General features: G+C 48.4%; 1 protein-coding gene across 6 annotated transcripts in view; it reads left to right on the top strand.

Moving 5' to 3' along the window:
* Positions 1–14018, top strand: part of EIF4G3 (eukaryotic translation initiation factor 4 gamma 3) — a 152347-nt gene that overhangs the window by 26504 nt on the left and 111825 nt on the right. Inside the window, exon 1 of one of the 6 annotated variants that reach the window (XM_072026777.1) lies at positions 12006–12085. The exons of the other annotated variants lie outside the window; for them this stretch is intronic. The gene's annotated coding sequence lies outside the window, so the exon portion shown is untranslated. Of the gene's footprint in view, positions 1–12005; positions 12086–14018 lie in introns of those variants that run through there. 6 annotated transcript variants of the gene reach the window in all.

Genomic DNA, 14018 nt, shown 5'->3' with positions numbered 1-14018 from the left:
AAAGTTGTGAATAGCTTAGCTCAGCTTGGACATCTGTAAGTTTTAATTAGCTGAAATGGTCTCTGAAGAGGTTAGTTATGCTGTATCTGAATGCTTTTCCATTCTACAGAAGGTACTTCTTTTTTTCTTTTTCATAGGGAAAACTTAGTTTTCTCTGCAAAATCTTAAAATTTGCTACACTCTGGTCTGCTGGCCCTTACAAGTTATTTTTGGAAACATGGGATTAACCAAAGTGCTTTAGATTAAATGCAAGATTTACCTAGCTTCAGGGTAGTTTTTTTTCCCTCCTGATCATACGTTGCTCATGATCAGGTGATGGATTTGGATCGGGAAGCATGGGTCTGTGGTTGTGGTTCTGCCCATCCTCTGTGCCCATTGCAGAGAAGTCCAGCTGGTGTTAAACAGGGGCAGGATTGCATGTTAAACCAAGGGCATGGTTAGCAAAACTGCTGGCAGATTTGATACCTAAGTGCCACACTGGTGGTGGTGGTATTTTATTTTATTTTTTCTGTGTTTTAGAAGAAAAATTATGATTTTTGGAGAAGTCATAAACTCATCCCTTTACTCTGGGTGTTGCAAATGTCTAGGAAGGACTTGGTTCAAGTGGGTGCAAAGCTTATGGGCGCTCTTGAATGCTGTTTCTGTTCTAGTATTTAAGGAATATATTTCAGAAGTATCTGGGGAAATTAAAAGTTAATTTGCTGGTAGCAGGCAGCATAAACACACTTGAAATGTATCCCCTTTATGTTGCTTTCTGATTCAACATAGCTTTTCCTCACTTGAAAAATAAGGGCTCTGTTTGTCCGTGCAGGTACGGGCTGACCTCGGAAATGCTTGGCTTATGCAACGCAGTGGTTTGGACATAAGTGGTTATTGCAGCTCTCGGTTCTTGTGCCATCAAATGACATTATTTGCGGAGAAAAATTGTGCATTGTAATCTCTTTATTCGCTGCGAGCATGGGGAAGGATGGGGAGTGAGATGACTGGGGAGGAACAGGAGGGGTGGGATACCTTTCATCTTAAAGTATTATGGAAGATTATGGAGTAAGAGCTCTTTATACGGGTCGGGATGTGACAACTGAAAGCTTCACACAGTCCTTTGGGCATCCATGGAAAACTGTTTCAAGTTAAATCTGCTTAAAAATCTATGTTTCTCTGTATTTTTGCGTTGCGACTTGGAGATGCTTTAATTGTTCCTGAATTAAAGAAGCTTTAATATTTCCCCAAAATCAGATCGAACCCGCACACCAGAGCCTTAACGCTGGGTCAGATATCCCCGTGTGCAACCGCTGAGGTTCCTTGTTACGAGGACAAGTGCCTGAAAACACTTCCCTTGCTGGCACGCACCAAGCTGCTTGTCCCTGCTGCCTGCGGTGCCACAGGGATGCCCCTGGCACGGTCGCCCTGGGGCCACGCGGTGCCGGGCACGGGTGCGCTGCCCGCTGGTGCCGCAGCTCCTGGCCTGAAAACTGGCTCCTGCCTCAAGGGACCTTTTCAGCTAATGAAGACTTGGGCCCGGTATCCGAGATAATACACCGTATCTCGCATAAATTTAGAACAGAGTGCAGCCAATTTCACAAGCTGCTGCTAAATTATTGTTTCTCAAGCTGTGCCAGATAACTTCACGCACCGAAGTAGCACACGCTGGAGCTTTCTGAGCAAGGAGTTTTTAGAATAGCTGGTGGAGACCTGCGGAGACATCCTCCAGTCCCAGCACCGCTTCCTTCTGCGAGGACCTCTGTGTGAAATCACCGGTACGGTGAGAGGGAGGCAGCTGGGTAGCAGCCAGCATTAGGGGTGGTTTGGGAAAGTCCTGTCCTGTCCAGGTTCCCTGTGGCTGTGGTGGAGATGAGCTTGTTGTTAGCAGGCGAGGGGCCCTGGGTGCTGTGCACAGCAGCTTCTGGGCAGGAGTCTTGTGTGGAGGATGGCTTAATGACAGCTACCTCCTGCTTTACCTCTGCAGGGATGAGAGAGCGTGAGGATTTCAGCCTTCTGTCGCCAAGTCCGCTACGTTAAAATCTCTGGGAATTTTTGTTACCAAACCTGATTCAGCCGGGTGCAGGTGGCCGTCTCCTCCTCTCCCCTCCCTTCTGCTTTGAAGTCCTCCGATGACTGGAGGCAACAGCCTATGGAGAGCCCTGTGCCCCGTGGCTCCTTGCGCCAGTTGGGAATGGCAGATTTGTTGTTTGAAAACCAGTCCCCTAGATTTCAGTAGCAGGTACCTTGATTTTATTTTTATTTGACTGTTGCCTTTTAGATGTCCTGTCCATTAGAAGTGTGCCCTGTATATAAATCAGGGCTCAGTGCTGCGTCGGTATCACATTCCTATAAATGCTTTAGCCACCACTGCACTAAACAGAGTGGGGAGAGCTACGTTAATTCATCAGCACCAAGCTAAACCTTGTCTGTGGTCTGTCTTTGCTCCCTTTCCCAATGCTAATACAGGTGATTTTGGTTTCCTTTCCAAGCGCACTTAATCCTCCCACCAGAAAATGGACAATTTCACATTCCTAGGCACAGCCGCCTGCAGCTCGGCAGATAAGCTGTGAGCACAACCCGCCTGTGGGTAACCTTGGCTCACGTTGGAGCTCTCGAGCTGGCCTCCAAATGCATCCTGTGCAGCCGCATTGAAGCAGCTGCGTGCCACTGCCAGGGTTTTAGTGCACGCAGCGTCGATAGACACACCTTTGGTCAGGGGGCTGGGGAGAAGCAGCCTGACCCTGAGCACAGATCGGTGCTCGGCCCTCCTGTGGGTGGTGAGGATCGGGAAGAGGCAAGGGGAGTCTTTGTCGGGAGGTGCTCATGGGGTTTGGGTTGGGATCGTGTCTGCAGGGCATCCTGTGAGCGAAGGGCGCTGCTGGTGGTGGCGGCGTGCCCTCGCCAGAGCGTGTTTCCAGCAAGTGGGCAAGAGCTGGCGTGCTCAAGCTGGTATGTGAAACATCTCCTGAGGGATTCACTGTGTTGTGGAGCTGGTGGCACCGAGAGGAATTGCTAACTAAGGAGCTGTAAGACGTCAAATCAGAGAGTACCAAAGAAACAACTCTCGTGGTGGGTAAGAGAAGCCATGGGAGACCTGTTCTCAGGTCAGATGTCACTCTTCCCACGTTTCCTTTTATTTTTTCTGTGGCAAATACAGGATAAATTTTGTACATCTGTCCTGGAGCTTGCTGGCTCACATTGCTGTGAAGCTCATGTGGTCTGCGTGGGTTCTGCCGTTCATTCTTGCCCATTTGGTCCGTAAATGAGCACCCTGAAATAATTTCTAGTCCACTTTGTTGGCACTACAGACTTGCATCTCCCAGGGCTCCTGATCATTGTTTAGGCAGGACCTCTTCTTCAGGCCCAATAAACCTTTCTTCTGTCTTGCCTGGGTTTTGTTGACTGTGGAATTTCTGTCACCCAGCAGACTGTCCCTCTCAAGACTAAGCTGTGTTGTCCTACTACGCTTCCTTCTGGAGATTTACCTCCCTGCTGGCTTGAGTGAAGGGACAAAAATAATCTTAGAGGATCACAGAGCTTCTTGTTCCTTCAGCTGGTGTGAACATGCCTGTTGCTTTCCTTTATCTCTTTCTGTCTCGCAGCTTGCAGAATTTATTTTGACCCCTCAGGGCCGTTTTGCCTGGACCTGACGCAGGCAGCAGCAGTTGGGCAGAGGTGCAGGTACAGAGGAGGAAGCATTGAGGAGCATGGTACGTACACAGCTGAACTTTGTGCCGTACCTGGTTCCTCTACTCGAACGCAGAAGAGGAAGAGCCACTGGGCGAGGCAGAGCGTTCTGCTTCAGCTGAGACAGGCGCAGGCTTCTGTTTCAAAACATCAATTTTTGGATGTCATAGGTGAAGGCAAGTGCTTCGTTGGCTGTAGTGGTTTCTCTTATCTCTTAGTAATTGTTGGGGAGGTTTTGTGGTATTCTTAATGCTGTGCTTTGCTTCGTGTTTTGTAGATGAAAACACAGAGCTTACAAACACTGAATTCAGGCTCCGTGCCTTACTGCCCGGCACTGCTCCCTTCATCCAGAGGCTGCAGTTCCACGGTGGGATGAGGCAGAAGCACCCGTGAGCTGCAGCTGAGGGTGGCTCTGCTTTCTGCTTTCACGGGGCTGCCTTCCTGCTCGCTGCTCAGGGCTGGGTGTAATGGGCCTGCGAATATCTGGCAATTTAAATAGGCTGACAATTTAAATTGACCAATTTTTCCAGCCTGCCAAAAAAAAACAACCAACTTTCAGTAGAACTACTGGGCAGAGCTGGGTCACCAAGCAGCGACGTGATCGTGATGGTTGGCCCTTGTGGAAGGGAGGTGGCAGAGGCGTGGCTGGGCTGGGCCGGGGATCCTGTGGCACGTGGTCCCGTCCTCGTGGTGGCAGGTGCCCTCGTTTCTCCTAGGGGTGCTGCGTGTGCTCTGTGACCTGCAGTTGTTCCCTTTTGCACCTCCAATTAACAGTGCTGCCAGAAGGCTTCCAAGTGACGCTCCAGTGGAGGTGGAGAGGCAGGGGTAAATCGACTTTTAAACTATAATCTCAAGGCTCTTTGAAGTCTTTTTTCTGTTTTTTTCTCCCCTGCCTGTGCACCCCACAAGAGCTGGTGGAGAAACTGCTGGATGTAGGACCAGGACTTTGTGTCGGGCTGGCAGCAGGTCCCCACCCAGCGGCGTGGTGGAGGTGCAAGGATGTGAGCAGCAAGAGCCACGTGGAACAGCAAGAGCCATGAACTTCAGTCGCTTGCGCAGTAAATCTGCTTGCTACCCTGAGCTTCATTATTGTCAGCAGGAGCTGATGTTTTACTTGAGCTTGGCTTTGTTTTTGTTTTGTTTTCTGTTTTGTTGTAATAACGAGAAGGGCTGCATTAAGTGGTCTTGTTCTGGAGCGTTTCCAGAGGTGAGTGGCAGGCAGCCTGCAGGCTGACACCAACAGCGGTTTTGTTTGTGTCAGGGCCACAGAAATCAGTGTTTGGGTGACAGAAACTTTCGAGCTGTGCCTCATTTTTGAGAATAGCAGGGGTGTAATAGCTGCATAAAATCTTCTAATTAGAAGAAGCAGCTGAGTTATTTTGACTTGTGAACTGCCACTAAAATGCTAATTACTTCAGTGTGAGGATGTCTGGAAGAGCCTCTTGATCAGAAATCTTGAAGGCTTCTCCTGTTTGGACATCCCAAGAAGTAGCTAATCCATAAACTGCTGACCCTGCAGCACTGGGGGTAGGAAACTGGCTGTCTTCGTGAGAATGTGCAGATGTTTGGACCATTTTAGAGCACAGGAGGTGATGTAGTAGATGCTGCCAAACTGAAAGGAGAATTTTGGGAGAAAAATGACTGCCTCTGGTCAACAAAATATCTATTACTTACCTAATTTGGGTGATTTTTTTTGTTTGTTTTATATCTCCATTTATAGCTTCCAGGTTGTTAGTTGCTGTGGTCAATGCTGCCAGTTAGCACAGGCAGCCTCCTAAGGTGATGAGTGCAGATGAAAGACGGCTTTTCTGTAGTAGAGCAGGAAAATCATAAAGCTCTTTGTTACTACCATTAGGTTGCTGCGATCTCTTCATTCCTAGCGCTCCAAACCAAGTGAGCTGACACTACAACGGCTTCAGCCCTGAGCATCCACTTGACAACCCACACAATTGTCTTGGCTGTCTTACCTGCAGTCACCTCGCAGCTCAGCGGGAGCCAAAGCTAACGCCTCCCAGCTCAGCGCCCTGTCTCCTGAGCTGCACGGCATGAGCTGCATTCACAATGCCTGGAGCATCTTTGTTTTCTCTGGCTGATGTCTCAATGAAGCTCTCTCGTGACCTAAAGTCAGAGTGTTACACGTGGTGTAACTCAGCAGTACTTCACCTTGTTTCTCTTTCTTTTCCAGCCCCCTGAACCTCCATTGTTTGAATAAATCTTCCAAGGCATTTATGATTTGCAAAACTCTGTCGTGCTGTGAATTTGGTTACTGAAAGCTTAAACTATTACCATTTTTATAGGAAAATGATTTCTTTCAAGGGATCCGCTTGCATTCTCATTTGGGAGTGAAAGGGAAAAAAGCATTTGGAGAAAATGTTTTGTACGGAGGCTTAGAGTCGTAATAACATTTAGGGTCACTGTGTTGTGTTGAAGTTGGCTCCAGCAGCTGCCTCCAGAGCGGACACGTCCCCACAGCTTTCATCGTATGCTAGGGATGCACCGAGGGAAGCTGCAGCAGAAGCATTTTGTGGTGCAACCTCCCCGTTCCTATCTTCCTGCCTGGTCCCATCCGGTAGCTCATTCATTTATAGCACTCAGGTGGTACATGAAGTTGGGAAGAAAAGGCTCATTTTATTGTGAACGTGCTCGCAATGGCACCGGGCAAGCGGCAGCGAGGCCGTGACGGAGGCCAGGAGCACCTCGTGGGGCAGCGCTGCTGCTGGATGGCAGCTTGGTGCTTCCTCTCGTGGCCTGGTGTCCTTCTGCCTGCAGGCACCTGCTATTTGGATTGCATGCTCATTTCCTTTGATGCCACCTGACTTCTGGTAGATGCTATCTGTGACTTCCTTTCCCCCAAGGAGCCTCGAGCAGAGTCTTGTCTGTCCTCTCTTCCAGGTTAGCAGCTCGCTTGAAATAGCTCTGACTGCATCCAGCCACCCGAGTTGCTGTTTTTCAGAATTGATTCCTTCCCTGAAAGGAACCTAGGGCTGCATTTGGATTTCAAAAGGCAAAAAGTCTGAGAGTGTTAGAAAGTGAGTATTGAGAGTTCAGATACGGAAGTGCTGTGTCATGCAGAGGACAACTAAAAGCTGGGATTTCCTTACCTTCCTTGTCTTCTGCTAACCTCCGAGATTTTCTTTGAGCATTTTCTCTCTGTTTCTTGACCTGACCTTTTGCAGTTGGCTGGCTTCACAGCCAGCCGGGAATGGGTTCCCTGGGCACATCACCCCATTTCTGGTAGTAGGGTGATGCACGTTTACCCCAGGTCCTGTGATCCTCATCAGATTTGATGTGATTTTCCACCAGCCACGTGGTTGGTAGCTGGTGGTGTACCATTCCTGCCAAACCAGTGCTGGGGAGGTGTGGGTGCTCCTCCCAGTTTCATCTTTGTATGAATCAGCTGTAAAGGTGCATGGTCATGCTGTAGGATGCTCATAAATGTACTCGAAGTTATGACTGCGTGGATCTATCAGTTCGTAAATGTAAGAAATAAGGAGGTGATGTCTTAGTGTACATCCTCTTTAGATGATGAGCAAAAATCCAGGTTTGCCTTTAGTATGCAGATATGAAGAGCCATGTCTGTAACTGAACAAGAAGCACCAGACAGCTTCATAATAATTGTGTGGAGTCCCACAGTCCCGCACACCTGGCAAATAAGCTCTGTAGTAATTTCATGTAATATTAAGCAGCAGCGCCCAGTTTGCAAGGTGCAGACTTCCTGGCATTGCCTCATTGGGATGGTTGGGCCTGGGTTTTGATGCTCGGCTGTTCAGAGCTGCTTGAGTGTAATGCATCTCTGCTTCTGGTCTCTGTGGGTGTGTTTTGGAGTACAGGCTCCATCAGGCCTCTGTCCCTGGGATAGTGGCCCTCAGTTGTCCTCTGTACTGTATGGAAGAGCCTCCGGAGCTCGACCAGTTTCATGCTTGTCACTGAGCTCCTGTTGAGCATTTCTCCTGCTGTAATATTTTGGTTTCTGTGTGAGACTCGGCTTGGATTGCAGCTGGAGGATCAGGAGCAGTCGCTGTGAGCCACAGGGGCGTGGGCCAAGCAGGGTAGGACTGCTAAGACTAATGGGGCTGCGCCGTGTTCCTGAGCGTAGCCTGCTTTCTGCAGCATAATGGGGGTTATAATTAACACGGACATGCACAATCATAAATAACACTCCTAAAATTAAATGGAATTTTAAGGCTACATCGGCACATTCCCCACGATGCTGTTGCCTCTCTGGAGAGGCAATACCATGACTTTCCAGCTGAAAGGAGCTGATGAAATCTATTGACTTTTCCATCTCTTAGAAAGGTCCATATATTGTAAGAATAAAATATGAACTAAGAAAAAAATGGCAGTGGCTGTTGTTTTATGGAGGAAAGTGTACCATCACACAAATACTTCAGAGCAAGTCAGCTAGAGATGGTTTCCACGTGTGAGCACAAGCTGCTTTCTGGCCCTCTGCTCACCTTGTGTCCCCTAACCTGGCACAGATGTGCTGCGGGGTGGCTTTGTGGCACCGCTTTTAAACCAGTGTTTGGCAGTTTGGTCCAAACATGGATGTAGCCTTATTCAGGGTGTGCTTTGAAAAATCTTATTGCAGATGCTTCAGTAAGAATGGGCACAGGGCAAAGTTCGTGGTTACACAAAATACTCAGGCACGCTGCTCGTGTCACCCACTGCTTCCAGCCCCGTCCCCCCAAACACCACACTTAAAGGAAGGCCAAGCAGGATTAACAGGGCTTAGAGGTGTTTTCTTCTACCCCAAACACACTGTCCAGGTCAAAATAAGCGATTTACTTCAGCACTTGGGTTGCAGTTGAAAAAGACGGAGATCAAGTAACAAAATCAAGTTGCCCTTAGAAACGCGCTTGTATTGGACAAAGTAATTGATGGGGTTTTTGCCACATTTGCACTGATCTGGTACATTGGCTGACAGCTCCCCTGATAACTCCCTCCTGATGGCTTGCAGGTTGAATGAAATGCATCAGGGTGAGGTGAGGTCTACGGATGATTTACGTGCTGGTGAACTGTCTCCATTTCTTTTTAATTTAGAGATGCAAAACTGAGCCTGAAAGTAATGAGCTCCAGATAATTAGGTGCTTGTCTGCAGGTGTAACTATTGCAGCTGCCTACAGCTGCTGCTCTTAATATTGCCAATTTTTATTTGAAAGCATTGTGGAGTGAATGAGATCCTGGAAGCACAGTTAATTTGCAACAAAGGTGTTTTTTTTTTTTTTTTTTTTTTCCTTTTATCTTACCCCTAGCCTCACTGGAGCGTTCCTGTTGGGCTTTGCTATGAGACGCATCCCGCGTGGACTGCAGGCTGGAAGGAATGGTGGTGCTAAGCAGCCAAGTGCTGTGTTCCACGGCGGTGTTGCCTGGGCTGCGTCTTAGATTGACGAAAGGCTTGATGTCATTCATCACCACGAATGATCAGCCAGATGGGAAGTAGGATCTCAGATTCCTGCCTTGGTATTAAAAGGGTTGCGAAGGCATCGCTAGTGCAAAAAATACAGCGCGATGTATTGCCTGCAAGTGGTAGGGAGGTGAGCGAGAGGCACGGTGCGGCATCGGCGTGCGTAGGAAGAAAGAATTTGGGAAGAGAGATTTTTTGGAATGGGTATTTAAAAGGGCACATAAGTTGGAGGACGCGAAGACGTGTCTGGGTATAAATATAAATAGATCATGCACTCTGATGGGGCTGCTGCGGTGCGGCTGCAGCAGGGGTCGGCAGCAGGAAGCTGCCTTCGAGCCTCGCCTGCGGTCGTTCCTTGGCCGGGGCTGCCAGCACCTCCCAGTTGGGGCAGCGCTTGGTGTTAACCTGCCGAAGAAGCAGAGGAGAAATCCGAATAGCTTGAGGAGCAGTGGCAACGCCAGGAGAAGGAAAGGGAGATCGCACCTCTCAGGAGGCCTTTGAAGGTCTCGTTTACTTTTCAAGCTGTAATTTTCAGAGGAGCCTTGGGAAACTTGTCTTCTGACGGCCGTCACGGTTCCTGGGGACCTGTATGCCCCGTTCCTTTTGAGCCCCCTCGCCGCTGCCCTGTTCTATTCAGTTCAGTTTGGGTGACGTGTGGCAGACAGAAGGGAGAGGAAGTGTTTGGGATTATTTGAAAGCAAGTACTGAGATTAATGATAGGTAATTAAGTGAAAAGCTTAAGATGAATTTCAAGAAAAGTTCTGCTAAAAGGGAGAGCATTCACTGAGAGAGTGGCGTAATCTTGGGTAAGGAACGACAGCCTCATTGCTTGCAGTGCTTGGTTCTGGACACAGCTGGGGAGATGGTGCTTTGAAGAGGGACAGAGGAGCTTTATCGCTTCCCGTTATCGTCAGATAGCGCGGCCGGGGAACGAGGAGAGTCCTGCAGTCAGTCATTTCAGAGGCAATTGCAGCTCATAAAGGAGCCAGTGAGACTGTGCGAAGCATAAACAATATTTATGTAAGTACGTTTCTGTTACAAAAGCGAAAGACATGCTTATTTAAGGCATTTATTGCAAGTATAAAATAGTTCATAAATGAAAACTTAAAGAGATGTTGGTATTACTGTTTAATACACAAAATAACATGATGGATTAAAAAAGTAGTTTACACAAACACTTCATTGATCTACTTAAAATTTATATGTTTGACAAATCGCAATTCAGTTGTGAACATCGACTCCACATGTTGCAGTAAGGATCTTTATATTAGGCCATAAAATGTTGAAACAAGCTTAATAATGGCTTTTGCCTTCAAATCCTTCTGGCTATAAGTAATTACAGAAGGCGGTGGATGTATGGTTTGCATCTATTTACAAGAATAGGGCCGTAATGATGTTCCATTACAGAGCTCAGTAATTTTAGGCAGTGTCCCCACCATAAACCCTGCTGCTTCCATTTTACAAACATCTTTCAACATGTTCTTTTATTTTTTTAAGGCATTTAACTAGTCACTAATATGTTCTTAATGTTGGAATTAAGGATTGGTGTAAAGACGACAAGGCTTTTTAAGGAATTCTTCATCTGTATCTCTTAACTTTTGACCATGTTTCTGGGTGCACATGCCAGAAAAGAAGTTACTTCTGTTCTTCCCCACTAAAATAACAGTAAACACAAAATACTGAAACAACAATCCTCTGTTCCTTTCTGACCTGTGATACACTCAGTGCTCTGAATCATACTTTATTTTGACATCTAATCGCATTGCGCAAGACAAGCTGAAGCCATCTAAGGAAACTAGAATACAACCACTGCTTGAACATGAAGACTGTTCTTGTGGCGTTTTGACTGATAGACGTGGTCCCCCATTAGGAATGCGCTAACAGAAAGACTCCCAGCCAGACAAACAAAGCCCACATCCACTGCAGAACAAGATCTGGGCAAGGCAGGGGCTGTTGCATGCCCGGCAGCGTGCGTTTCTCAGGGCTGGAAGTGCCACTGGATGCAGGCAGTGAAAGGATTACGAGAGGCTGAGCATTCATTGGGTTCTTCCTGAGCCTTTAAACATTTCCCAGGGTAGTTGAACCGTGGCTGGCTTTGATTTTTGTGCTATTAATTGTCTGACGTTTCTTATTAGTAAGGCTGCGTGGCTATGACGTGTATAAGGTGCTAGATTTCTGTAAGACAGCTGGAGGAGTGAGGAAGGCAGGGACAGCAGGGGAAAACCAGCGTGTGCTTGGAGAATGAGGAGTCTGATTCTGCATATCCACAGGGGATTGAATTGTGGTTGCACGGCCAGCAGTGATCCTGGCTTTTCCAAAGTTTAGAATCGTTTGTGTTGCAACTTGGCTTTTCCTTGGGTGAAGTCTGATTGTAAGAAGTGTTTCGTTGCAGAGAGGGCGGGTGGCACTGTTTTGATCAGCGTTTTTTGCTCTGTGCTTAACATGTGACACGTCGCTTGGTAGGGCTCGTTGTTTCCAAAGGCTGTAGTGGCTCTTACTGGGTTTCCTTTCCTTGGCTTCTGAAAGGCAGCCAGTCAGGAGAGGAATTTATTTTGAAGGGAAAATTGATTCATGAAGTACTCACTGAACAAACGTGTTTGTGGTGGTGCCTGTTGCTGCGTTTGGGTGTAGCAAGCAGTGACTTTGGAGCAGAAAGTGGAGAGAAATGATTTGCAAGATTTCCTAACTGAGGAGCTTGTGCTGTGATTTAATTCTCCTTCCGACAGGGAGCATCGAAGGGTTCCCAGCTCTGCAATCCCAGAACATTGCAGGGCTGTGGGATTTCTGCATGCAGCGTGCAGGAGGTGAATTTCTCTCTTTAGCTTACGCTTGCTTTCTCAAGACGCTAGCCCGCTTTGATTTTGCGCTGTGTAAGCTCACTGAGCAGAGCGTGAGGCTGGCTCCTGCTCGTCTCCGGAGCGTGCGGTGCCAGAGCAGAGGGACCCCAGCAGCGGGGCCGTGTCGGCAGGAGGCAGTGCGTCTGGCAGAGGCAGCCCCGAGCCGAGCTCACAGCAGGTAAGGGGGAGCGTGCCCCCCAAAAGGCCTCACCCTGCTCCGGGGGGAGGCAGGGAGCCAAGGAGGGGATGCTGGGGATGTGCCAGCCAGCTGCTGCTTTCCCTTTTCACCTTTTAAGTTAGGCACACAGTTTCTGAACCCGTGGAAGTGGGTGCATCTGCCGCTGGCATGTTCCCCTCCAGCCTTTTAGCTGAACCTTAAATAGAGAAGGGGAGACAGGAGAGAGCTGCGGCCCCTTACCAGCTCCGTGCTGTCCGAATATCTCCCTGGATGGAGGACTTTTTATAAATTCCTTGTACCAAAATACTGAAAGAAGTGCTGAAGGCTTGAATTTGATGTGGTTTCTTGCCCTTCCGTAATCTCGCTCGATAGCTTTATCTCGGCTTTTTCAGTTGCTTAACGCACGGGTTTGGTGCAGGCGGGAACATGCAGCGGGGTTGTGTAACCCTGGGGGGAGCGGGTGGAAGACTTGCCCTGTTTCTACGTGAGGATAAAAGTCATTAGTTCTGGAATGTTTTTGTGTACATGTTTGCATACGTGCCCTTGGGTCCTTGCAGATATTTTTATTCATGTGAGAAGATGTGTGCTTCTAACAGTAAGCTGGAAGCGAGGGCAGAGGCTGTCAGTGAATGCTGAGGATAAAATGGCTATTGGCTGCTGAAAATGAGGCTAGGTGAGAAGCACCGTTTGAGGGAAAATGAATCTATTTTGGAGAAAAAACAGAATAGTGTTGTCCCCCCCTCCTCCCTTTTGGTCTTAGGAAGACCAGCGGAGCAGAGAAACTCGTGAAAGCCCGTTCTGTACCTTGTTCCCTATTTCAGGATGTTCATTGCCTAAATGTAGAAGTGCACAAAATCTTGCAGTATTTTGGTTTTGCGGCGTTACTAGAGCAAGTAGAGGAGTGTTATACAAGGGGGAGATTTCTGCAAGAAATTCCTGCTGACTCTTGGTGAAGTGCTGTGCATTTGTCGGTGTCTCTGCATGCTCCAGCTGACAGGCACTTCTGCTGGGGGTTTTTAATCGCCTTACAGAGAAGCTGCACGTTCTCACTGCCCTCAGCGTGTGGTTCTGGCAGCCTAATTAAAAGATACCATCCTCCTTTTACGGAGACTTTTGGTTTCAAGAAGAATTCCGCTTCGTTTCCAAATGGCATTACGATCTTTTGCCTGCCTTCTCCCACTGGGTCTCTAATAGCTCCTGAAATTCTCCAGTTTGTAATCACTGCTGCAGCCAGATGGGGACTGGGTGGAACTCCTCCTGCATCTGTGCCTGCCTTCGTGAATCTGCCAGAAGTGCCTGACCTGAGTGGATTTTCATATATGTATGTATTTCATGAGGTAATGAGCAACGAAGAGAACGCAGAGCCGGAGCTAACTGCTGCCTGGCGCCCTTCTGACTCTGGCACGATGCTGACGGAGGAGGGAGAGCTGTAGAGGGTCGCTCAGCCTGGCAAAAGCACAAGAAGCAGAGGCTGTAGTTGTGCTGCACTAACCTGCCCGTTGCAGATGTGGCTGAAGAGGTTCCCCCTTCTCATCCGCCTGCTTTTCAGCACTCCTGCTCGCCTGCTTTGCCGCCAGCCTTGTCTTTGCTCCCTGCAGTAACGGATCCATGAGAACGGCGCGAGGTTTGGGTTTGGCTTTGCTGTTCCACAACCCCCGTCCCACCCTCCTGGTGTGAAGCAGATCGTTCTGGAGATGCGGCGTAGAGTACGGCTGCACAAATAGTTGAATTGGAGCAGCTGAAGAGAGTGACGTGGGTGGCAAGGATCTGGGGGGGGAAGAGGAGGAGGGAAGGCGCAGGATCCTCCTGAATTGGATCTGGCTGTGCCAGAATAGTAACATGAAAGAGCTGCCTGAATTATTCAACATATTCCTGTTTTATTTGTGCCGTGGTTATTTAAGCTCTGCAGCAGGGAGCCAGGCTGAGTGATACC

Source organism: Anas platyrhynchos, chromosome 22, assembly GCF_047663525.1.
Source record: "Anas platyrhynchos isolate ZD024472 breed Pekin duck chromosome 22, IASCAAS_PekinDuck_T2T, whole genome shotgun sequence".
Taxonomy (NCBI): Eukaryota; Metazoa; Chordata; class Aves; order Anseriformes; family Anatidae; genus Anas; species Anas platyrhynchos.
The sequence above is the reverse complement of the archived record's forward strand: the minus strand, read 5'-3'. Positions and strand labels throughout refer to the sequence as shown.